A 27,531-nucleotide genomic window follows, 5' to 3' on the forward strand; every position below is an offset into this window, starting at 1 on the left:
GATCCAGCCTCATCCACCAGAACACAGGCACTAGTCCCCTCCACCAGGAAGCCTACACAACCCACTAAACCAACCTTAGCCACTGGGGACAGACACCAAAAACAACGGGAACTACGAACCTGCAGCCTGCAAAAAGGAGACCCCAAACACAGTAACATAAGCAAAATGAGAAGACAGAAAAACACACAGCAGGAGAAGGAGCAAGAGAAAAATCCACCAGACCTAACAAATGAAGAGGTAATAGGCAGTCTACCTGAAAAAGAATTCAGAATAATGATGGTAAAGATGATCCAAGATTCTATTTCCAAGATCCAAAACCTTGGAAATAGAATAGACAAAATGCAAGAAACAGTTAACAAGGACATAGAAGAACTAAAGATGAATCAAGCATCGATTAAAAACACAATAAATGAAATGAAAAATACTCTAGATGGGATCAATAGCAGAATAACTGAGGCAGAAGAACGGATAAGTGAGGTGGAAGATAAAATAGTGGAAATAACTGCTGCAGAGCAAAATAAAGAAAAAAGAATGAAAAGAACAGAGGACAGTCTCAGAGACCTCTGGGACAACATTAAACGCACCAACATTCGAATTATAGGGGTTCCAGAAGAAGAAGAGAAAAAGAAAGGGACTGAGAAAATATTTGAAGAGATTATAGTTGAAAACTTCCCTAATATGGGAAAGGAAATAGTTAATCAAGTCCAGGAGGCACAGAGAGTCCCATACAGAATAAATCCAAGGAGAAATACGCCAAGACACATATGAATCAAACTGTCAAAAATTAAACACAAAGAAATCATATTAAAAGCAGCAAGGCAAAAACAACAAATAACACACAAGGGAATCCCCATCAGGATAACAGCTGATCTCTCAGCAGAAACTCTACAAGCCAGAAGGGAGTGGCAGGACATAATTAAAGTGATGAAGGAGAAAAACCTGCAACCAAGATTACTCTACCCAGCAAGGATCTCATTCAGATTTGATGGAGAAATTAAAACCTTTACAGACAAGCAAAAGCTGAGAGAGTTCAGCACCACCAAACCAGCTTTACAACAAATGCTAAAGGAACTTCTCTAGGCAAGAAACACAACAGAAGGAAAAGACCTATAATAACGAACCCAAAACAACTAAGAAAATGGGAATAGGAACATACATATCGATAATTACCTTAAATGTAAATGGACTAAATGCTCCCACCAAAAGACACAGATTGGCTGAATGGATACAAAAACAAGACCCATATATATGCTGTCTACAAGAGACCCACTTCAGACCTAGAGACACATACAGACTGAAAGTAAGGGGATGGAAAAAGATATTCCATGCAAATGGAAACCAAAAGAAAGCTGGAGTAGCAATTCTCATATCAGACAAAATAGACTTTAAAATAAAGACTACTAGAAGAGACAAAGGAGGACACTACATAATGATCAAGGGATCGATCCAAGAAGAAGATATAACAATTGTAAATATTTATGCACCAAACATAGGAGCACCTCAATACATAAGGCAAATACTAACAGCCATAAAAGGGGAAATTGACAGTAACACAATCATAGTAGGGGACTTTAACACCCCACTTTCACCAATGGACAGATCATCCAAAATGAAAATAAATAAGGAAACACAAGCTTTAAATGATACATTAAACAAGATGGACTTAATTGATATTTATAGGACATTCCATTCAAAAACAACAGAATACACATTTTTCTCAAGTGCTCATGGAACATTCTCCAGGATAGATCATATCTTGGGTCACAAATCAAGCCTTGGTAAATTTAAGAAAATTGAAATTGTATCAAGTATCTTTTCCGACCACAATGCTATGAGACTAGATATCAATTACAGGAAAAGAGCTGTAAAAAATACAAACACATGGAGGCTAAACAATACACTACTTAATAACGAAGTGATCACTGAAGAAATCAAAGAGGAAATTAAAAAATACCTAGAAACAAATGACAATGGAGACACGACGACCCAAAACCTATGGGATGCAGCAAAAGCAGTTCTAAGAGGGAAGTTTATAGCAATACAATCCCACCTTAAGAAACAGGAAACATCTCGAATAAACAACCTAACCTTGCACCTAAAGCAATTAGAGAAAGAAGAACAAAAACATCCCAAAGTTAGCAGAAGGAAAGAAATCATAAAAATCAGATCAGAAATAAATGAAAAAGAAATGAAGGAAACGATAGCAAAGATCAATAAAACTAAAAGCTGGTTCTTTGAGAAGATAAACAAAATTGATAAACCATTAGCCAGACTCATCAAGAAAAAAAGGGAGAAGACTCAAATCAATAGAATTAGAAATGAAAAAGGAGAAGTAACAACTGACACTGCAGAAATACAAAAGATCATGAGAGATTACTATAAGCAACTCTATGCCAATAAAATGGACAACCTGGAAGAAATGGACAAATTCTTAGAAATGCACAACCTGCCAAGACTGAATCAGGAAGAAATAGAAAATATGAACAGACCAATCACAAGCACTGAAATTGAAACTGTGATAAAAAATCTTCCAACAAACAAAAGCCCAGGACCAGATGGCTTCACAGGCGAATTCTATCAAGCATTTAGAGAAGAGCTAACACCTATCCTTCTCAAACTCTTCCAAAATATAGCAGAGGGAGGAACACGCCCAAACTCATTCTACGAGGCCACCATCACCTTGATACCAAAACCAGACAAGGATGTCACAAAGAAAGAAAACTACAGTCCAATATCACTGATGAACATTGATGCAAAAATCCTCAAAAAAATACTAGCAAACAGAATCCAACAGCACATTAAAAGGATCATACAGCATGATCAAGTGGGGTTTATTCCAGGAATGCAAGGATTCTTCAATATACACAAATCAATCAACGTGATACACCATATTAACAAATTGAAGGAGAAAAACCAGATGATCATCTCAATAGATGCAGAGAAAGCTTTCGACAAAATTCAACACCCATTTATGATAAAAACCCTGCAGAAAGTAGGCATAGAGGGAACTTTCCTCAACATAATAAAGGCCATATATGACAAACCCACAGCCAGCATCGCCCTCAATGGTGAAAAACTGAAACCATTTCCACTAAGATCAGGAACAAGACAAGGTTGCCCACTCTCACCACTCTTATTCAATATAGTTTTGGAAGTTTTAGCCACAGCAATCAGAGAAGAAAAGGAAATAAAAGGAATCCAAATTGGAAAAGAAGAAGTAAAGCTGTCACTGTTTGCAGATGACATGATACTATACATAGAGAATCCTAAAGATGCTACCAGAAAACTACTAGAGCTAATCAATGAATTTGGTAAAGTAGCAGGATAGAAAATTAATGCACAGAAATCTCTGGCATTCCTATATACTAATGATGAAAAATCTGAAAGTGAAATCAAGGAAACACTCCCATTTACCATTGCAAGAAAAAGAATAAAATATCTAGGAATAAACCTACCTAAGGAGACAAAAGACCTGTATGCAGAAAACTATAAGACGCTGATGAGAGAAATTAAAGATGATACATACAGATGGAGAGATATACCATGTTCTTCGATTGGAAGAATCAACATTGTGAAAATGACTCTACTACCCAAAGCAATCTACAGATTCAATGCAATCCCTATCAAACTACCACTGGCATTTTTCACAGAACTAGAACAAAAAATTTCACAATTTGTATGGAAACACAAAAGACCCCGAATAGCCAAAGCAATCTTGAGAACGAAAAATGGAGCTGGAGGAATCAGGCTCCCTGACTTCAGACTATACTACAAAGCTACAGTAATCAAGACAGTATGGTACTGGCACAAAAACAGAAAGATCAATGGAACAGGATAGAAAGCCCAGAGATAAACCCATGGACATATGGACACCTTATCTTTGATAAAGGAGGCAGGAATGTACAGTGGAGAAAGGACAGTCTCTTCAATAAGTGGTGCTGGGAAAACTGGGTAGGGACATGTAAAAGTATGAGATTAGATCACTCCCTAACACCATACACAAAAATAAGCTCAAAATGGATTAAAGACCTAAATGTAAGGCCAGACACTATCAAACTCTTAGAGGAAAACATAGGCAGAACACTCTATGACATAAATCACAGCAAGATCCTTTTTGACCCACCTCCTAGAGAAATGGAAATAAAGACAAAAACACATGGGACCTAATGAAACATAAAAGCTTTTGCACAGCAAAGGAAACCATAAACAAGACCAAAAGACAACTCTCAGAATGGGAGAAAATATTTGCAAATGAAGCAACTGACAAAGGATGAATCTCCAAAATTTATAAGCAGCTCATGCAGCTCAATAACAAAAAAACAACCCAATCCAAAAATGGGCAGAAGACCTAAATAGACATTTCTCCACAGAAGATAAACAGACTGCCAACAAACACATGAAAGGATGCTCAACATCTTTACTCATTAGAGAAATGCAAATCAAAACTACAATGAGGGCTTCCCTGGTGGCGCAGTGGTTGAGAGTCCGCCTGCCGATGCAGGGGACACGGGTTCATGCCCCGGTCTGGGAAGATCCCACATGCCGCGGAGCGGCTGGGCCCATGAGCCATGGCCATTGAGCCTGCGCGTCCGGAGCCTGTGCTCCGCAACGGGAGAGGCCACAACAGTGAGAGGCCCATGTAACGCAAAAAAAAAAAAAAAAAAAAAAAAAAAAAAACTACAATGAGATATCACCTCACACCAGTCAGAATGGCCATCATCAAAAAATCTAGAAACAATAAATGCTGGAGAGGGTGTGGAAAAAAGGGAACACTCTTGCACTGCTGGTGGGAATGTGAATTGGTACAGCCACTATGGAGAACGGTATGGAGGTTCCTTAAAAAACTACAAATAGAACTACCATATGACCCAGCAATCCCACTACTGGGCATATACCCTGAGAAAACCATAATTCAAAAAGAGACATGTACCAAAATGTTCATAGCAGCCCTATTTACAATAGCCCGGAGATGGAAACAACCTAAGTGTCCATCATCGGATGAATGGGTAAAGAAGATGTGGCACATATATACAATGGAATATTACTCAGCCATAAAAGAAATGAAATTGAGCTATTTGTAATGAGGTGGATGGACCTAGAGTCTGTCATACAGAGTGAAGTAAGTCAGAAAGAGAAAGACAAATACTGTATGCTGACACATATATATGGAATTTAAGAAAAAAAATGTCATGAAGAACATAGGGGTAAGACAGGAATAAAGACACAGACCTACTAGAGAATGGACTTGAGGATATGGGGAGGGGGAAGGGTAAGCTGTGACAAAGTGAAAGAGCGGCATGGACATATATACACTACCAAACGTAAGGTAGATAGCTAGTGGGAAGCAGCCGCATAGCACAGGGAGATCAGCTCGGTGCTTTGTGACTGCCTGGAGGGGTGGGATAGGGAGGGTGGGAGGGAGACGCAAAAGGGAGGGGATATGGGAACATATGTATATGTATAACTGATTAAATTTGTTATAAAGCAAAAAAAAATAAAAAATAAAAAAGATATGAGAGAAGAGAGAAAGGATCACTGTGAAAGGATACAGCAATTAACAATTCACCCATTTATTCTGCTTTTGTGCCTGTATAGTATTTTCAACATAATTAGTTCCTAATTTTGTTTGTTTGTGATTCTGTTGTAGAATTCCTAGTGTGTCCTAACATTTATATTATAATAGACATAATAGATACTAAGATAGTATCTATTTATCTTACTATCTTATACTAGAATACAGTATAAATAGTATACTGTATACTTAAATAGTATCTTACTATCTTATACTAGATTCTAGTATCTTACTATCTTACCTTATACTGGAATACAGAAGTCAATGAGATAAAATACACACTCAAAAAGACAATTCATCCCAAGCATTCAGTTAACTCCTTTCATCAGAATTTTAGAAAAAAATTTCATTAAAAAATTTATTAATCTTCCTTCTTAACATTAAGTTTAACAGTTAATAAAGGTGCTAGATGCATTCTACAGAATAAGCAAATAAAACAAAATCTTCTGCACCTAAACATCTACATTAAAGTTGTTTTTGAAGGTAAAAAATGTATACCTACGTATTGTTAAACTGAAATCCAAAACTCGATTATTGCTGCAGAGCAACTGGCAAGGTTTGTTTAGCAAATTTCATGCCAAGTTTCTGAAGTATGCACCCTACCCCTTTCCACACATAATTCAATATAAACACTTTTCTTCTGACAGACATCTTGAAAGATCAAAGTGCAGAACAAAGGCAAAGAGTGACATGAAGCGCGAGTTCTGGACCTTTGAGATGAATGGATGGATTAGCCAGAAAATTCACGATGACACCTCGGACCTGCAGAAGTGGTTCTGTTTATGTGATTACAGTTTCAATGCTTAGGAGACCCAAAGCTCTAAACAGCAATTTTCCTCTATGCCCCTACAGGAAACCCTGCAATATTTCAACAAGCTCATCCATCAATGCCAATCAGTGCAATTCACCTGACATCTCATTATAGGTTTTAAGCAACTGGCTGTCATCTAGAAGAGGACAAATAGTTCATTACACCAACCATTATGGACCAAATAGAACCCGTATGCAAAATGCATCACATAAAATCCAGTATATTGCTAGCAAGGGCTAGATAAAAGTTAAATTAAAAAACTGACTATAGTGGAATATGCTTCTTATAGAGCAGAATGATCCAATTGCCTCACACTTATGATTTACAGACTTATAAGAAGCAGTGTTGAGCTTGCTAAACAAAAAAATATGGTTTTATGCATATCTACGTGAAATAGAGAATTAGATTAGCAGTGAAGTTTTAACTACATAGACTTCTCTGATCTAGGGGTAGGAAAAAAAGGAGACTGTTTGGGTTCACGAGCTGGAGTTCAATATTTTCAGCAATTTCCAGCCACCCTCTAAATTAATGTTTTCAGCAGCATCATATACCATCATGCTGATTTCAGAATATGGAAACACATCAAAATCCTGGCCCGTGTTACTCCTTTCACTGCTAGCTTGAAAGGATATGCAATTAATTATATTGCAGATTTATGGGATTCTAACTAGAACCACACTGACTGGCTTGCTAGTGAGTACAGGAAGAAGGTAACCCACTTGGGGCTTGAAGAACCTACAGGACTACATGCACAATGGTTTGCAGGAATAAATTACTGTCTTGATAGTTTGTGCTCCAGTCTATTAAAATTCACACTTTTTTTTCCATTTCAGTATCATTATCTCTGCGGACAAGTTATATTGTAGATACAAAAAAAAAAAGGGAACTGAAAAAGCAAGTATTGATCTTAAAAAAAAAAAAAAAAAACCTCTTCTTGAATATGCTTTGAACCTACAAAAAAAATTATTGCATTGGCAGGTGGTGGGAAAGTTGACCTTATAATTCCTTCTACCCTAGAATGATTTAAAGATTCTCTATAAACCTTGTTTTCCCCTCAGAGCAATAGTTACACTAATGCAAACAATCCCATTTTGGGATAATGGAGGGACAGACTCAGTGAGAGGCACACTTCCTCAATCATTCCTCTGAGTCTCTCCTTGACTGACCATGAAACACTTTTCAAGACCTGCTCTGCAGCATTCTAAAAAAATTTTTTAGAATAACATACTAGCTATCTTGAGTTAATCGGTCTAGTGTATAACTTCCTTTAGTGCAAAGCCCACAGCATTTAGGGGATATTTATTCCACTCATAATTAGAAATTCCACTGAAGGAGTCATTATAGTTGTAAAGACTGGATATGAAGCTTGAGATAAAGTATTCTCAAGATTTCAAGGTAAGGATGCAAACTCAAAGATATTTTAAAAAGAAAAAAAAAGGAAAGGAAAGAGAAAAGGGAAAGGAAAAAAAAGAGAGGCTAGATCTGTAATCTAACCCTCTTGGTTAATTTTCAGATAACATGATAAGCATATCATTACAATAGTCTAAATACTCCTACAGAATATAATGTCATAGGTTGTTAATTATTTTTCCTGAATTTGTGCTCACTAAAAGGGAATTTTTTAAAGTGCAAAAAAAAAATAGTTTAGGTAAGCATCTCAATATTCTACTGTTCCATGAGACAGAACAGACTCTTAAAATAGTTCACTAACAGGATTTCACTTCTTTTTTAATTCAGAAAAGTAGAGGACACGTAGCATGATCTAGTCAATTTTTTTTATAGTCTGAGATATGGGAAATATTGGAGTACTTTTCACTTTGAACACATAAAGGATGCTAAAGTAGGACAAAGGAAAACAATTAAGAAAACCCTAAATATCACATATATAAGTAGTGTGAAAGCACTTAGCCAGGTGATAGATTTTCAGGGGTGAAAAATGGGTCTAGTAGATTTTTAAACTCATAGCAGATGGAAAAAAAGATAATTGATAATCACTGTGTCTAGGTATTTATAAGGATTTGTGTCAGCAATATATTCAAGCATAAGGCTGTGCCTGCAGAGTGAATTCAACAATTGGAAGCCCGGTTCCTGCTTACAGGAACCACAGAGAGGCACATCTCTCCTTGGCATGGGCACTGGATATGTGAAGGCTTCCATGTTCAGTTTTCTTGCCTTGAATACAAGTCTGAAACCTGGATATGTTCTTTCTTCCTCAACAGAACTCAAGTGTATCATCATGAAGTTCAGACAGTGAAAAGAGTGAATCCTTATAACCAAAAAACAAAGGGGAAAGAAGAGAACAGGCGTGGGATTAAACTGAAGGCCACTTTTTCCCTAAAATTAATTAAAACTTATTTTTCAGAAAATAAAACACATTTTAACAAAACAGTATGTTTTGCTTTATAAACAAAGAGTGTATGTTCTCATCAATGAAACCAAATGGAGTTCAGAAACAGAACCATGTGATTGATGTGAGACAAATCTGATATATGGCAATGGTAGCACTGCAGATCCCTAATTAGTCTGGGACACTCATTTAACCTATGCAACACAAAAAAGAAATGGGATCGCTACCTCATACCAAACAAAAAATTCCCAGGTGGATTTAAAGGTAAAATATAATAGGTAACTTAAATTTTAGAGTAAAATACAGGAAGATATCTTTATGACCTTTCAAATCGAAGAATGTTTAAACAAGACATAAAAGACTATTAACCATTAAATAAAAAATAATAAGTTTGAATTCATTAAAATTAAAAACTTCTGTTTACCAAAGGAAATGATAAAGGGAAAGACAACCTACAACCTGGGAAGAGATATTGGCAGCATAAAAGTGACACAGGATTAATATCAGACTGTTCTAATGACTTCAATAAGTCACTGAGAGATGGAAACAACCCAAAAGAAATGTAGACAAAAGAGGCATTTTTCACGAAAAGAAACGCTATGTTATATAAACACATCCAAAGATGCTCAATCCCATACTAATCAGGGAAGTATAAATTAAAATCACATTAACAACCTCCAGACAACAAAAATTAAGAAATCTGAATATATAAGTTTTGGGGGAAAGTATGAAGCAACAGGAACTCTCAGTCACTGATGAGTGTATAAACTGGTTCCAACCATTTTTGAAAATGATTTGGAATCATCTGATAAAATTTGATGTACCCATTAATTTTGTATCCTGCTACTTTACCAAATTCATTGGTTAGCTCTAGTAGTTTTCTGGTAGCATCTTTAGGATTCTCTATGTATAGTAACATGCCATCTGCAAACAGTGACAGCTTTACTTCTTTTCTGATTTGGATTACTTTTATTTCTTTTTCTTCTCTGATTGCTGTGGCTAAAAATTCCAAAACTATGTTGAATAACAGTGGTGAGAGTAGGCAACCTTGTCTTGTTCCTGATCTTCGAAGAAATGGTTTCAGTTTTTCACCATTGAGAATGATGTTGGCTGTGGGTTTGTCATATACAGCCTTTATTATGTTGACATAAGTTCCTTCTATGCCTACTTTCTGGAGGGTTTTTATCATAAATGTGTGTTGAATTTTGTTGAAAGCTTTTTCTGCATCTATTGAGATGATCATATGGTTTTTCTCCTTCAATTTGTTAATATGGTGTATCACATTGATTGATTTGCATATATTGAAGAATCCTTGCATTACTGGGATAAACCCCACTTGATCATGGTGTATGATCCTTTTAATGTGCTGTTGGATTCTGTTTGCTAGTATTTTGTTGAGGATTTTTGCATCTATGTACATCAGTGATATTGGCCTGTAGTTTCCTTTTTTTGTGACACCTTTGTCTGGTTTTGGTATCAGGGTGATGCTGGTCTAGTAGAATGAGTTTGGGCGTGTTCCTCCCTCTGCTATATTTTGGAAGAGTTTAAGAAGGACAGGTGTTAGCTCTTCTCTAAATGGTTGATAGAATTCGCCTGTGAAGCCATCTGGTCCTGGGCTTTTGTTTGTTGGAAGATTTTTAATCACAGTCTCAATTTCAGTGCTTGTGATTGGTCTGTTTATATTTTCTATTTCTTCCTGGTTCAGTCTTGGAAGGTTGTGCTTTTCTAAGAATTTGCCCAGCTCTAATTACAATAGCCAGGACATGGAAGCAACCTAAGTGTCCCTCGACAGATGAATGGATAAAGAAGATGGGGCACATATATACAATGGAATATTGCTCAGCCATAAAAAGAAATGAAATTGAGCTATTTGTAGTGAGGTGGATGGACCTAGAGTCTGTCATACAGAGTGAAGTAAGTCAGAAAGAGAAAAACAAATACCATATACTAACACATATATATGGAATCTAAAAAAAAAAAAAAAAAGGTTCTGAAGAACCTAGGGGCAGGACAGGAATAAAGATGCAGACGTAGAGAATGGACTTGAGGACACCGGGGTCAGGGAAGGGTAAGCTGGGATGAAGTGAGAGAGGCATGGACATATACACACTACCAAACGTAAAATAGATAGCTAGTGGGAAGCAGCCACATAGCACAGGGAGATCAGCTCGGTGGTTTGTGACCACCTAGAGGGGTGGGATAGGGAGGGTGAGAGTGAGACAGCAGAGGGAGGAGATATGGGGATATATGTATATGTACAGCTGATTCTCTTTGTTATAAAGCAGAAACTAACACACCATTGTAAAGCAATTATACTCCAATAAAGACATTAAAAAAAATTTGATGTACCCATCTATGACTCAGCAATTCCACTTCTAGGTACATCCTAAGAAAAAGCTACATGTGTACCAGGAAACATGCATTGGCAGCATGTTCAGAAAGTACTGACTATAATTGCAAATACCTAAAACAACATAAGTGCCTATTAAGAGGAAAACAGATAAGCAAATGTGGTGTAATAAAATATTGAAGTACAGTAAAAATTTAATAAATTCCAGCTATAACTAATAACCTTAGAATGAGTTTTAAAACATAATATACAGTGAAAGTTACAGAAGACTGCATTCATTTTCATGCTATGCTTACAAAGCTCCAAAACAAACAAAAGTAAAGATTGTTTTGGCGTATATGCAGATATAGCACCTTTTTATTAAAAAAAATGGGAATGAGAAATTAGAATGATGGGTAGTGGTTAACATGGAATTGGATTGGTATAAAACCCAAGAGTAGTGCATGTATTGATAATGTTCTTAAGTGTAGTGGTGGTATTCATTTTATTATAAATTACACATTGTATATTCACAAAGTATGGATAAAACCTTACACTAAAAACTTAAAAACATAACTACAATTTCTAACATTAGATTTTATACATACAAAAGAAAGAATGAAAAATGTCTGCATACCTGCTCTGTTTGGTTTGAATATGGTCTTTACTAATTTTTATGTCATTCAAACTTCGAGATGAGAAATCTTATTTAAAAAAAAACCTGGTAGTCTTCTCTCAAAACATGGTAAGAACTGGTGACCCTGGGCCCACGTTCTCGCATGGTGTGAAAGCAGTGGAGCTATAAGTAAAAACTGCCCCATCTAGTCCCAGCGTCCCTATCCAGCTTGATTTGCTCCTTTGTTATCACCCTGGCCCTTCTAAGTATCTGAGTTTGCAGTCCCTTAGAATGCACTAGAATTAACAATGGCTCTCTCAGAACGATGCAATTAAATATGGTTTTATTTTTTTTTTGCTTATCTGTGCTTATTTGTCTGCAGTGATATCTATTACTTATGAAAAAGAAACACAAGCCTTATTTCGATGGATATTCCAAGAGAAAAATGAAGAAATCTTATACAGATGGGAAGAGAATGTGAAACAAGTTATCTAGAAAAGTAGTCAATTCTACATGTTAAGAATTGCATGTTAACAAAACTAGCCAAGTTTATGACATTTTAATAAACATCTTTAATCCAAAACATTTTCTATAGTTTTTTTCTTATTAAACTAAGCAAAGTAAACAAAATATAGACGATATGACTATTTAACTAAAAGCATCACCTGTACATAAAAATAAGAGAGTCATTTCATTGGAATTTCAAACTGAGAATGGAATATGAGCTAGGTGAATAGCTATGAGCATTTCTTTTGGAAACCAAGTTATAACTTTGCAATTGCAAAGATGGAAAGCTGCCTTGTAGCAAGGGCCTAACAGCCCTGCCAAAAATGTCATCATCTGTCAGTATCATATGTTCTTAAATTTTCTTGAAGAATAAAAAGAAAAAGGTAGTTGTGGAATTTATGCATACTACCCTTTAGCTCTCAGCCCTGCTCCTTTGGAGTGTACGCATGTGAAAGTTCATCAGCCAAGGAGGTCCTTAGCCAAGTGTAACTGAAAGATCCGATCCCATGGAAGAGCAAGTACAAATCTTGATTGGCACTGTAGCAAGTTATTTGGGGGCACAGATCTTCCACTGGAGCAAATTCTAGATTTTACATCCAAGCCAGCTGCCATGCTCTAGAAACCTTTATTCTCAAGGTCCAAGGCTAAGTCAGCCATTATTTTCTTCTCAACACTTATAAGATACTGACCCCGTGTTCTGTGATGGAACTTCTACTTCTAAGAGGCACTTGGTAAAGAATTTATTAGTTTCTGAAGGAGCCTTGCTCACAACTATTCTGCAAAGCAATGTCACCCATGAATGATTTTCCTCCAGTTTATCTCCATATAACACATGAAGCAATGAAAGTTAAGGAGATTAAGAATTAAATTACAGTAGTGGAGAATGATCATGGGAATACCAGTCTACCACTTTATTATTCAATCCTAATTCATGATTCTTGGTTCTCTTGGATGCTCACAGAAAATCAGAAGAAACAGAGGAGAAACTGACAGAAAAAACAAACAACTGAAAATACAAAAGGGGAAAAAGAACTAACATGAGATAATGCATCAGGCATTATATTACATTTATTTGACTTCTCTTGAACTCTATTTGGAAATTAATATTATTATTCCCATGTTAAAGTTGAGGAAACTGAGTTTTTCATTTTAGCAATAGGTTAACTATAATTTACCAATGACACAGCTAATAAGTAGTTGATCTGGTGTTCAAATTCCATAGTATGTGTTTTTCCCATTAGGCCACAATTTCTTGAGTGTGGAATTGTGCAAATTCAGGGTTTATTTGTCTCTGCATGAAATATGGAACTCATAGTCAGGCATTTCAAAAATAAACTCATTATTGCTTTATTCCTTTGACTGCATTTCCTATTCCTAGGCTAAGTGTTATTGGAGAAAGATCAAATAATACTGCACAAATGATTTACCATAAATTAGTGTTAGAGTTATTCCTTCATTTCTACCTAATAATTTTCATACAATGCCAGGAGATCCTCTATACCAGGATTGGCATATGTGTGGAGCATACACTGCTACTTCTCCCTGATTATGAATGCCAGGAACCACTCATCAAGCACAGCTCTCTTAACTCTTTATACTATATCGGCTTTAGAATCCTTCTCAAGAGGATATTCCATGTAGCCACTACCAATCGATCAGAGCAAGCACTGAATCTAAAATTTATGTAACACTCTAGTTCTATCTCACTTACCACAATGGTTCCAAACCCATCGATTGTATTCCTGCCATACTTGCCCTTAGCAAATAGCCTTGAATCCTTGAAGACATCTAATTAGAACACATATGTCTTTCCTCTTTTTTTTTTTTTTGCGGTACGCGGGCCCCTCACTGTTGTGGCCTCTCCTGTTGCGGAGCACAGGCTCCAGACGCACAGGCTCAGCGGCCATGGCTCACGGGCCCAGACGCTCCATGGCATGTGAGATCTTCCCAGACCGGGGCAAGAACCTGTGTCCCCTGCATCGGCAGGCGGACTCCCAACCACTGCGCCACCAGGGAAGCCCTGTCTTTCCTCTTTTTGACCTCAAACTCTTTCCACTGTTGCAAATGCCTAAGAAGAGGCACTTTTCTCAAATTTGCCAGTCATCAATGTTTTTCCTCCTTGTCGCATCTCTTAGTTGTCTTTGCCTTCATTCATTCATTCCTTTTCAAATCTTTTGCCCACTACGTGATACTCTAACTCCATGTGTAAACACTGCTCAACCTTTTCTTGCTCATAAAAATAGACAAATTTGCCCTCAACTCTGTTGCATTTTAAAAGTTTCATTTAACTTTTTTCCAACCCTGATTAATTTCTAATCTCCTTGAAAGAATTATCAATAACTCTCTCTTTTATTGCTACCTATTCTTTCTTTCCTCTTTTCCACTTAAGGTCTAGCAGACAAATTCAATGGTTTGTTTAGTCTAAATCCCACTCAATCCCAATCTGCTTCTTTTCAAGTGCATTCCCTCCGGAATCTTGTTAAAGTGCAGAGTTAGAGTCCTTGGGCCTTGCTGGGGCCTGCAATTCTGAATTTCTAGCAAGTTTCCAGGCAAAGTCAATGTTGCTGGTCCATGGACCACACTCTGAGTGGCAAGGCTATATACAACTCTCTCATTTTTGAATAATTCTATTTTTTACTTCCAAGACACACACCAGGCTGGTTCTCCCCACTTTCTAATTGCCCTTTTTCTGCCTCCTTACTGACTTCTTTTATTTTTCCTTGTGCCTAATTTTTTAAAATTTCTAATATTAATACAAATAGTAATATTATTTTGAGCATTTATTATGTGCCAGTCACTATGCTACAAACTTTATGAATTATCTTAATTAATCCTCAGAAGAATCCATGAGAAATTTTTTCATTTAAAGACGGTAAATTGAAGTCGCATCACGAACACTGTACAGCCAGCTTGGAGCAGGAATTCAGCTCCAAGCAATTTAACTTGAAAGCCTGGGATCTTTACTTTGGCAATCCTGCCTCATGCCAGTGTTGTTCAAGAGGCCATGAGCAAGCCAGTGATGCCAACTTGCATCTTGAAAATAAGTGACTGAAGGTGCCAAAAGAGGGATTATATACTCTTGCAGGAAATCTGATAGAACAACATGAGAGGGGGAATGGATTGCTATTGCAAAGAAATCTGATATAGCCCATCCATTCAGAATTAAATTTCTGAACCTGAAGAATCTTTATGAGAAGTAGGACTCAACAAAATATTCATGATAAGGTATTTCACCAGCAAAATAAACTCTCAGGAAGTTCATATCTTTACAATGCAAATCTTTGAACTAACTGACACAATGTGATGTCCTTTATATAAAAATGCAAAAGCAAGACTCTCAGAATTGTGATCAACCACATACAAAGAAGAGGAGACACCTGGTGATGTGGCCTTTGTCTGTATTTATGCCTTCCTCAAGGCTCAGTCTACTGGCCTTCTCTAATTAATCCTTACAACACTGCACTTCTGAGGGGCAAATTAGAAGCAGAAAACATCTCCATTTTGTAAATAGAAAGCAGATGCAGTGACTTAGTGGTACTTAGTGAATCAATAACAGAACTTCAAAATCAAGCCTTACTTAGATTCCACTGATTTATCTACATAGCATAGCACCAAATGTAAACTTTAAAACACAAAAACAAAAAACGATGCTTCCTTTCTTAAGAAATTGAACAACCAGGAGTCTCCAAAAATTCTTTTTTTTTTCCACTAGTGTAAACCAAAACCTGAAAAATTGGAAAAAAATGTATCAGTTCTTTCTCTAGGATTAACATGTTTCTTCTAAAACACAAAATTACTAGACAGAAGTCTTGCCCATTAATCCTCACAATTAGCTTTAGAAGTATCTGAGATCAGATACCAGGAAGTTACAAAAGATATATGTACCTCATTTGACATTAAGAAAAAGTAGCTAAGGAAATTATATGAAAATCCACTGTGCCTAAAATAAAAGCCATGGATTAAAGACTTTATGAAAAACCACCTTATTAAATCCTATCCTTCCTTAAGAAAGATAAAGAGAATTAGTATAATTAATAGTTGTAATTACTTTCATAATGTACTTTTCTTAACATAAACATTCTTTAAATCAATCCAAAATGCAAAAATGCTTATTAGTGAGCTTACTATTTTAATACATTTCATCAACACATGTCAGAAATTGGCACCTTTGCGTACTTTAATCAATCTACGATAAAATTTTTTCCCCATAAATTTAACACTTTTGGTAATTGTCAGGCATAGATTTTTACTAAAAGAAAGATATAAACTAAACATAACAATGCAGATTTTTCTGACATTTAAAAACATAAGCCAGAACTCTCACTATTCAGGATTGCTCTACATTTGAATATGAGACTCACAAATAATTTTTGCTAAGAGATAAATGCAGCATGAGAAATGGTACGTGAAATTTAAAATCATCAGCATGATAAGTTGATATATGATCTGAAAAAGCATTGTGAACAAAAAAAATTTCACCATTCATGGGTCACTTTTTAATCATTTTTTAAAAGAAATATCACTGCTTTTAAACTTAATACTTGTACTCATAGTAATTCCAAGCTATATATCAGTATATACATATAGGTGTGTGTGTGTGTATATATATATACACTCACATACTGCTTTTTCATGCCTCTATGAATGATAAATATTCAAATTCCTCAACGTTTAGAATCTATACCATGATTTTGATGACTAGGCCACATTCTACCTAAGTTACTAAGATTTATGTTTTTAAAAACCAAGCAAAAATTAAATTCACAGAAAGAATATTAAAAGCAGCAAGGGAAAAGTAACAAATAACATACAGAGGAATCCCCATAAGGTTAGCTGATTTTTCAGCAGAAACTCTGCAGGCCAGAAGGGAGTGGCAGGATATATTTACAGTGATGGAAGGGAAAAACCTACAACCAAGATTACTCTACCCAGCAAGGATCTCACTCAGATTTGATGGAGAAATCAAAAGCTTTTCAGACAAGCAAAAGCTAATAGAATTCAGCACCACCAAACCAGCTTTACACCAAATGCTAAAGAACCTTCTCTAGGTGGGAAACACAAGAGAATGAAAAGACCCACAAAAAACAAACCCAAAATAATTAAGAAAATGGTAATAGGAACATACATATCGATAATAACCTTGAATGTAAATGGATTAAATGCCACAACCAAAAGACACAGACTAGCTGAATAGATACAAAAACAAGACCCATTATATGCTGTCTACAAGAGACCCACTTCAGACCTAGGGACACATACAGACTGAAGGTGAAGGATGGAAAAAGATATTCCATGCAAATTGAAATCAAAAGAAAGCTTGAGTAGCAATTCTCCTGTCAGACAAAATAGACTTTAAAATAAAGAATGTTACAAGAGATAAGGAAGGACACTATATAATGATCAGGGATCAATCCAAGAAGAAGATATAACAATTATAAATATTTATGTACCCAACATAGGAACACCCCAATATATAAGGCAAATGCTAACAGCTGTAATAATACCTCACTTACACCAATGGACAGATCATCCAGACAGAAAATTAATAAGGAAACACAAGCTTCAAATGACACAACAGACCAGATAGATTTAATTGATATTTATAAGACATTCCACCCGAAAGTGGCAGAATACACTTTCTTCTCAAGTGCACACAGAATGTTCTTCAGGATAGATCATATCTTGGGTCACAAATCAAGTCTCAGAATATTTAAGAAAACTGAAAACGTATCAAGTATCTTTTCTGACCACAATGCTATGAGATTAGAAATCAATTACAGGAAAACAACTGTAAAAAACACAAACACATAGAGGCTAAACAATACGTTAATAAATAACCAAGAGATCACTGAAGAAATCAAAGAGGAAATAAAAAAATGCATAGAAAAAAATGACAACAAAAACATGACAACCCAAAACCTATGGGACACAGCAAAAGCAGTTCTAAGAGGGAAGTTTAGAGCAATTCAATCTCACCACAAGAAACAAGAAAAATCTCAAATAAACAATCTAAACTTACACCTAAAGCAACTAGAGAAATGAGAACAAAAAACCCCCAAAGTTAGTAGAAGGAAAGAAATCATAAAGATCAGAGCAGAAATAAATGAAATAGAAATGAAGAAAACAGTACCAAAGATCAATAAAACTAAAGATGGTTCTTTGAGAAGACAAACAAAATTGATAAACCTTTAGCCAGACTTATCAAGAAAAAAAGGGAGAGGACTCAAATCAATAAAATTAGAAGTGAAAAAGGAGAAGTAACAACTGACACCACAGAAATACAAAGGATCATAAGAGACTACTACAAGACAACCATATACCAATAAAATGAACAACCTGGAAGAAATGGACAAATTCTTGGAAAGGTACAACTTTCCAAGACTGAACCAGGAAGAATTAGAAAATAGAAACACACCAAGCACAAGTGACAAAATGGCAACTGTGATTAAAAAATTTCCAACAAATGAAAGTTCGGGACCAGATGGCTTCACAGGTGAATTCTATCAAACATTTAAAGAAGAGTTAACACATACTTCTCAAACTCTTCCAAAAAATTACAGAGGGAGGAACACTCCCAAACTTGTCCTATGAGGCCACTGTCACCCTGATACCAAAACCAGACAGAGATATCACACAAAAAGAAAATTGCAGACCAATATCACTGATGAACATAGATGCAAGAATCCTCAACAAAATACTAGCAAACAGAATCCAACAACACATTACAAGGATCATACACCATGATCAAGTGGGGTTTATCCTAGGGATGCAAGAATTCTTCAATATATGCAAAACAATCAATGTGATAGGCCATATTAACAAATTAAAGAATAAAAACCATATGATCATCTCAACAGATGTAGAAAAAGCTTTTGACAAAATTCAACACACATTTATGATAAAAATTCTCCAGAAAGTGGGCACAGAGGGAACCTACCTCAACATAATAAAGGCCATAAATGACAACCCACAGCAAACATTATTTTCAATGGTGAAAAACTGAAAGCAGTTCCTCTAAGATCAGGAACAAGACAAGGATGTCCACTCTCGCCACTGTTATTCAACATAGGTTTGGAAGTCCTAGCCACGACAATCAGAGAAGAAAAAGAAATAAAAGGAATATAGATGGGAAAAGAAGAAGTAAAACTGTCACTGTTTGCCAATGGCATGATACTATACATAGAAAATCTTAAAAGATGCCACTAGAAAACTACTAGAACTAATCAATGAATTTGGTAAGGTTGCAGGATACAAAATTAATGCACAGAAATCTCTGGCATTTCTATACACCAAAACGAAAAATCAGAAGGAGAAATTAGGAAACACTCCCATTTACCATCACAACAAAAAGGATAAAATACCTAGGAATAAACCTACCTAAGGAGGCAAAAGACCTGTATGAAGAAAACTATAAAACACTGATGAAAGAAATAAAAGATGACACAAACAGATGGAGAGATATACCATGTTCTTGGATTGGAAGAATCAACATTGTGATAATGATTATACTACCCAAAGCAATCTACAGAGTCAATGCAATCTCTATCAAATTACCAATGGCATTTTTCAAAGAATTAGAACAAAAACATTTACAATTTGTATGGAAACACAAAAGACCCCGAATAGCCAAAGCACTCTTGAGAAAGGAAAACAGAGCTGGAGAAATCAGGCTCCCCCACTTCAGACTATACTACAAAGTTACAGAAATCAAGACAGTATGGTACTGGCACAAAAACAGAAACATAGATCAATGGTACAGGACAGAAAGCCCAGAGATAAACCCACACACCTATTGTCACCTAATCTATGACAAAGGAGGCAAGAAAATACAATGGAGAAAAGCCAGTCTCTTCAATAAGTGGTGCTGGAAAAACTGGACATCTACATGTAAAAGAATGAAATTAGAACACTCCCTAACACCATACACAAAAATAAACTCAAAATGGATTAAAGAACTAAACGTAAGACCGGACACTATAAAACTCTTAGAAGAAAACATAAAAAGAACACTCTTTGACATAAATCACAGCAAGACCTTTTATGATCCACCTCCTAGGGGAAGGAAAATGAAAACAAAAATAAACAAATGGGACCTAATGAAACTACTTTTGCATAGCAAAGGAATCATAAACAAGATGAAAAGACAACCCTCAGAATGGGAGAAAATATTTGCAAATGAAGCAATTAACAAAGGATTAATCTCCAAAATATACAAACAGCTCATGGAGCTCAATATCAGAAAAGCAAACAACACAATCAAAAAATGGGCAAAAGACCTAAATAGACATTTCACCAAAGAAGACATACAGATGGCCTAGAGGCACTTGAAAAGATGCTCAACATCACTAATTATTCACTAATTATTAGAGAAATGCAAATCAAAACTACAGTGAGGTATCACCTCATACTGGTCAGAATGGCCATCAAGAAAAAATTTACAAACAATAAATGCTGGAAGGGGTGTTGAGAAAAGGGAATCCTCTTGCACCGTTGGTGGGAATGTAAATTGATACAGCCACTATGGAGAACACTATGGAGGTTCCTTAGAAAACTAAAAATAGAACTATCATATGATCCAGCAATACCACTACTGGGCTTATACCCTGAGAAAACCATAATTCAAAAAGATACATGTACCCCAATGTTCACTGCAGCACTGTTTACAATAGCCAGGACATGGAAACAACCTAAATGTCCGCTGACAGATGAATGGATAAAGAAGATGTGGTACATCTATGCAATGGAATATTACTCAGCCATAAAAAGGAACGAAACTGAGTTATTTGTAATGAGGTAGATGGACCTAGAGTCTATCATACAGAGTGAAGTAAGTCAGAAGGAGAAAAACAATTACCATATATTAACGTATATATGTGGAACCTAGAAAACTGGTACAGGTGATCCTATTTGCAGGACATGAATAGAGACGCAGACATAGAGAACAGATGTGTGGACATGCGGGGGAAGGGGAGGGTGGGATGAATTGGGAGATTAGGTTTGACATAAATACACTACCATGTGTAAAATAGATAGCTAGTGGGTACCTGCTGTATAGCACAGGGAGCTCAGGTCGGTGCTCTGTGATGACGTAGTTAGGTGGGATGGGGTGAGGGAAGGGAGGTCCAAGAGGGAGGGGATATAGGTATACATATAGCTGAGTCACTTCATTGTACAGCAGAAACTAACACAACATTGTAAAGCAATTATACTCCAGTAAAAAAAAAAAAACAACTCAAGGTTCTTCTACATACATAGTATAAACACTCATCACTTGCCTCTAACACAGATATATAGGGAAACTAGGGTTGAACACATAAACATCACAGATTTCTATTCTGTGACAACAGAATCTAATTTCTGCAATTCTGTAGTAAAATTTGGAAAGGAGTACTGAACATCATAAATACTGAAAGTCCACATGGCCAAGTATTAAAGGTTAGCTCATTTGCAGCCTAACAGCTCATTCTATTCTCACAGAAACAATTCATAATCAGTGAGGAGAGCTACGACTCCTAAGAGAATTGGGGAATTTGCTGGTGCTCCATTTGCTCCCCACAAAGCGACACCTCAGGAGCAGCACAAAGCACTAAGTTAGTTCAAGACGGTGGCCCATGCTGAGTCAGCACTTGTCCTTGAACCAAGAAATTCCAGAAGGGTGGGGAGCTGGAAAGGAGAGCAAGGAAGAAATAAGGAGGACTTGGAGGAAAAGAGCATATCATGTACTGACAATGAATCTCCCAAGTGTATCAGTAATAAATTGGCTTTCTGCCAAAATGTCTCTCTCTCTCTCTCTCCCTCTCTCTCTCTCTCTCTCTGCAATAAAGGAAACAGTACATTAAAGTGTTTCATAGACTATGGACAATTTGGAAAATTACACATTTGCAGCAGTATTGCTCTATGAATTAAAGTCCAGGTCTTTTCCTTAAGCAGAAGTAGTATTAACTATATATTCAACAGAAATCTAACCCTCAGTAAAATTTTATGCCTATTGAGGCAGTTAAAGTGTTTCCAAAATAGAGAAATGAATGTTTCTTTTGGTTTCCCTGGTGTAATATAACTGAATGTAATTATTTACCAAGTGTACAAAATGAGAATGTTTAAATTGAAATTTAATTTAAAGGTTTAAGTTCTTCTTGGGGGGAAAAATGCTACACAAACAAGAAATCAACATGCAATAGACTAGATGTTTCAAAGGGGTAGAAAGCACTGGTCTGGGTAAGTTCAGGAGAGAGACAGGGCTGGAGTAAAGGTGATCAGCCATTGTCTACTTGCACCTGCCTATGCACTGAGATTTTTTTCAACTAGCACTTATAATTTTAGTAAGTTAGTATTTTAGGAGGAGAAAACCCAGTTTCTCTCCTTGCTTCTCTTGACCAGAGAAAAGAATAAATCCCTCCAGCTTTCAGAAACCTTAGTATATTCTATAAATTATGCTATTGTTAATAGTTAGAAGGTACAGAGATAAAGAATCAGGTAGAGGGAAAAAACAACTTTGCTAACTAAAACTTTCTTACAATTCTCTGAAGAGAAGAAACATCATTTTACTCCTAGTAACTAGGTTATCTGGGAATAAACCTAATGAACTGAGCAACTGCTTGAAACTGTGACACGTTACAAAACTGACATCAGACAAATATAATTCTTCTGCCACTTTTCAGGTGTGAGAGTCAATCCGTCCATCAATCAATCAAGAATTATGTACAAAGAAATGGCTAGACACTGTGGGAGTAACTAAGCAAGTAGAAAGTAATCATCTGGGCCCTTGGAAAGTATATGCTTTTATTGGTAAAGCAAGACAAATAACTGAAAAATGTAGTGTGAAATAACTTTGAAATGAGTGGGACCAAGAGTGCTGTACTAACTAAAGAAAAGGACAAAATTATTGTTTGAGAGAAGAACATGGAAATCTTCAGGAAGGAGATGAGATTAAAGTGGACTTTGGAAGAAGTGCAGAATGTAATACACTGAAGTGACTAGGAGAAGGGCATTGGAGAGAGGACAGAGAGGGGGAAATGGCGATTCTGAAACTTTTCCTTTTTCCACAGCAAAAGGGGAGGCTCTAGAAACTTTTGGCTAACACAACGTTTTAGGAATTGTAGGGGAAATGATTAAAGCAGGGATAACAATCAAGAGGTTAATAGTAACATAATAGTTTAATAGTCCAGTCATGATGTTCATACATGTTTCTAGATAGAGCAGGGAAATAAATAAGGAGAAGATGCTAAAAACTGTTACCAATGAAGACTGGGACCGAACGACTGATGAAATATGAAAGCAGAGAGAAAGAACTTAAAACTTTTACTATGGGAAATGAGGAGAATAATGACACAAAGGAAGTCCACTTGGTGAGAGAGGTGATGAGTTTGTTCAGAAATGTTTAAAAGTTATTGAAAATGTAGAAATATATTCAGGGTAGGAGGCCAGGACTGGAGATAAGAGTAGTCTCCCCATCTAAATTGGAATTACAGTTGAGTCCAAGAAAGTAGAAGAATGTTCTTAGAAAAATCTAGAAAAAGAAGAGCAGAGGGACAAAGTATGTAAAAAGTTGATAGAAGAGGGAGGATCTGAGGACTGAGGAAAGTGACAGGATAGCACAGTGCTGCTACAGCAGGAGGAGGGAGTGCTGGACAGCAGGACCCTCAACTGGAGAGGAAAATGAGACTGAGAAAATGCTCTTGGGTTTCCGAGTAAACCACCAAATCTACCTTGGTAGATCACTAAAAACAGAAAGCAGGTAGTGGGGGTTATGGCTACATGGAGGGTCATCGTACTATTGTCTATTTGTGATTTTGTAAAGTTCTTTCTTAAGTTTTAGAAAATGTGAATAAGAGTCAAGGAAATGAAAGTGAAAGGAAGAAGAGAAGTAGAATGATAGTTCAGGAATAACAGTAAATATCTCTTCTTCCATCTCCCCTCACCACCCCAATATAAGGAAGAAGTATAGCTACAGTGTAATCTTTAAGGTGCAAGCTTTGGTGCCATTGTGGGTTCACATATTAGCCCTGCCACCTGTTAGCCGATGTTCTGGGGCAAATCACGTGATCTTGAATACTATGAGACAGGTCCTTTGCATATATCAGTTCATTTAATCTTCACATTCTTATAACATGGAGGATCCGTGAGAGTTATGTGTCTGAAGTTATAGATAGTAAGTGGTGAAGCCAAGAAGCAAACCTAGCTCTGTCAATCCTAGAGCCTGTGTTCGTAACTCTAAATGATCCAGAGAGGTAACAACTGAGAGTAGAATGTATTACACGGTACTCTTTGTTGGGTTCCTGAGCATCAGTACCATACCCAAGACGAGAGTGCCTTCTGGATCTTTGCGTCTACAGCTCTTATTAACATGCACTCAATCGACAGCTGTCCCAAAGTGGAAGTCACATGCCTGCAAGAGCCAGGTAGGTAACACATGAGTATAGGGGGCTGAAGAGCTCACCCCAACTGTGAGATAGTGTTTGAGAAGTAGTCACTGCTCAGTACCAGTCAATGCAGCCATGTGGAGAAGTGGGTCCATATTTACAGATCTTTAATTTTTTTGATTTTTGTTTTGTTAATTGAAGTATAGTTGATTTACAATGTTGTGTTAGTTTCTGGTGTATAGCAAAGTGATTCCGTTATACATATGTATATACATTCTTTTTCAGATTCTTTCCCATTATGGTTTATTACATGATATTGAACACAGTTCTCTGTGCTATACAGTACGACCTTGGTGTTTATCTATCATATATAGTGGTTTATATACAGATCTTTAATTTTTCAAAAGAGTATGGAAATGAGGATTTTTACTCTGACAACGAATTCAAAGTATTCTAAAACTAGTATGTAGAGTAAACAAAATATGCATGTCCTCAGGGCTGGGTCACAACCTCGGCAGGACCAGGCAAAGGTCCACTTTTACTCTAGTGGTCATTAAGAGAGCAATACTATTCATAACTCCTGCAGTTTCTGGCAAAGGGAAAAGATGCCCAGAAAATGGCATGTCCAAGGATGGTGCCTAAAACAGTAAATCGAAAAAAAAACAGTAAATCGTATGTTCCCTAAGAAATAACCTGTAGCACCTGGTGACACATTTTGGGTTGTATTCAGCTCAACAAATAGCCTTGAGTGACTAACTGATGCCACTGGGATACTACCAACATACAGTGCTTCAAATGTGCCAGATACTGTTCTAAGTGCTTTTCATTTAACAACTCTTTTAGTCATCCCAAGGACTGTATGAGATAGGTGAATTTATTATTCCCATTGTACAGAGGAGAAAACTGAGACACAGACAGGTTAAATAACTTGCTCAAGATCACAAAGTAAGCTTCAGAGGCAGGATTTGGACCTAAGTATTCCACCTCCAGAATCTGAGCCCTTCAGCTCTGTTAGCACTATATTGCTGATTTTGAATAGGGGGAGGTGGGGGGTGATGATGCTGGATGATGCTGGATGGAGTTTGTCCTTTGGTCCTCAGGAGGGGTGCTGCAATGGAGATATGTGATACTTTTATTTTTAGCATTACATGTCACATTAACCACCTCAGCAGAAAGTAATCTTGTGTGGTAAGTATAAAATATCACATATGTTGTTTCCCATATCATTTCTTTAAAATAAATAAATAAATTAATTAATTTATTTATTTATTTATTTATTTACATACATATGTATGTATGTATGTATGTATGTATGTATGTATGTCTGAGTTGGGTCTTTGTTGCTGCGCGCAGGCGCTCTCTAGCTGGGGCGAGTGGGGCCCACTCTTCGTAGCAGCGTACAGGCCTCTCATTGTGGTGGCTTCTCCCGTGGCGAAACATGGGCTCTAGGCGTGTGGGCTCAGTAGTTGTGGCTCACGGGCTCTAGAGCACAGCCTCGGTAGTTGTGGTGCACGGGCTTAGTTGCTCCACGGCATGTGGGATCCTCCCGGACCAGGGCTCAAACCCGTGTCCTCTGTATTGGCAGGCAGATTCTTAACCACTGCGTCACCAGGGAAGACCTCCCATATCATTTCTGTTCATGTCAAGACCACCAAAATATACTTATACAACAGCTAAGCAGTATTCACAAAGGTACTTTAGGCATTTATGAATATAAGTATATACATATTTGTAGGTGCACATGCATAAAGTCTTGGACTTTTTAGTTTTATTCACAGGGTTGGCTTTTTTTGACATTTTAAATCTCAGCAATCTATTAGTGTATTTGATTAAAAGAGAAGTTCCTAACAAAATAATATTAAGGGGCATGTAAACATACTTACCAAGTTCTTAGTGTTCTCATCTGTTCCCATATTTCATCAGCAATTTTTAAAAATTCTAGCCCTCAGAGAGAAAACACTCATTTGAGGATATTGGATTGCCTCAGCTTTTTACAATCAATGTCATTTTGCATGAAACTAGAATACGAGATATTAATGTTTCCAAGAGTACTTTTAAATATCCCACTAATCGTTACTCTCTCAATGTAGCCACGCTTAACAAGCTGAAAACTATACCTTTAAAGAAACAAAAAAGAGCTTTCTCCTCTACTTCCAACATGCAAGTGAAAGTCAGTTACAAAATCATTTGTGTCTAGATTTCTGCAACCACCTACTAACTTCTCCCACATTCACTTGAGCCCGTCTCCAATCCTTTCTCCATAGAGTAGCCAGAATGAGCCTTTCAAAAGCTCAGTCAGATGATGATGCCACTGGTTTTTCCTTTCGCCCTTTAAAAACCATCACTGCACCTAGAAACAAATCCAGGCTCTTCACAGAGACCTTTCTGACCTGGCCCATCACCCCTCCAGCTGCATCTCAGCCCCCTTCCTCATTCACAGTGAGATACCTAGACACCTGTTCAGCCCCTAGAACAAGCCGATCTCTTTCCTGACTCAGGGCCTCTCATCCTCTGATCCCCTTCCTGAAGAGCTCGTCCCCCAATCCTTTATGTGGCTGGGGCTGCCTAGCCTCCGCTCCTCAGAAACAGCTTTCCTGACTACTTAGCCTGAAGTTGATCCCAAGAGTTATTCTCACTGTTACTTTTCCTTCTCAGAACTGATTTCAAGCCATAATGACGCATTTACTTTTTGTTTGTATGTAGTTTTGTCTGCCTTTTCCACTGGCTATAATTCCACGAGGGCAGGAACTATGCTTGTGCTTTCTCCATTGTATAGGTGGAACTTAACAGAAGGCCTAGCACACAATTAGCATGCAATCAAAGTTTACTGAGAGAAATGAAGACAGGAGGAGGGAAAGGAGAAAAGGAGGAATGGAAGAAGAAAAAATTAACTGCTAGTTTCACTCAAATCTAATGTTTTATCATGGGACTGTGAGGTTTATTCAGACAATGTGAATGTCTGTTCAGACAATTCTCAAGTTTCTTTCTTT

Source organism: Hyperoodon ampullatus (assembly GCF_949752795.1).
Source record: "Hyperoodon ampullatus genome assembly, chromosome: 9".
Taxonomy (NCBI): Eukaryota; Metazoa; Chordata; class Mammalia; order Artiodactyla; family Ziphiidae; genus Hyperoodon; species Hyperoodon ampullatus.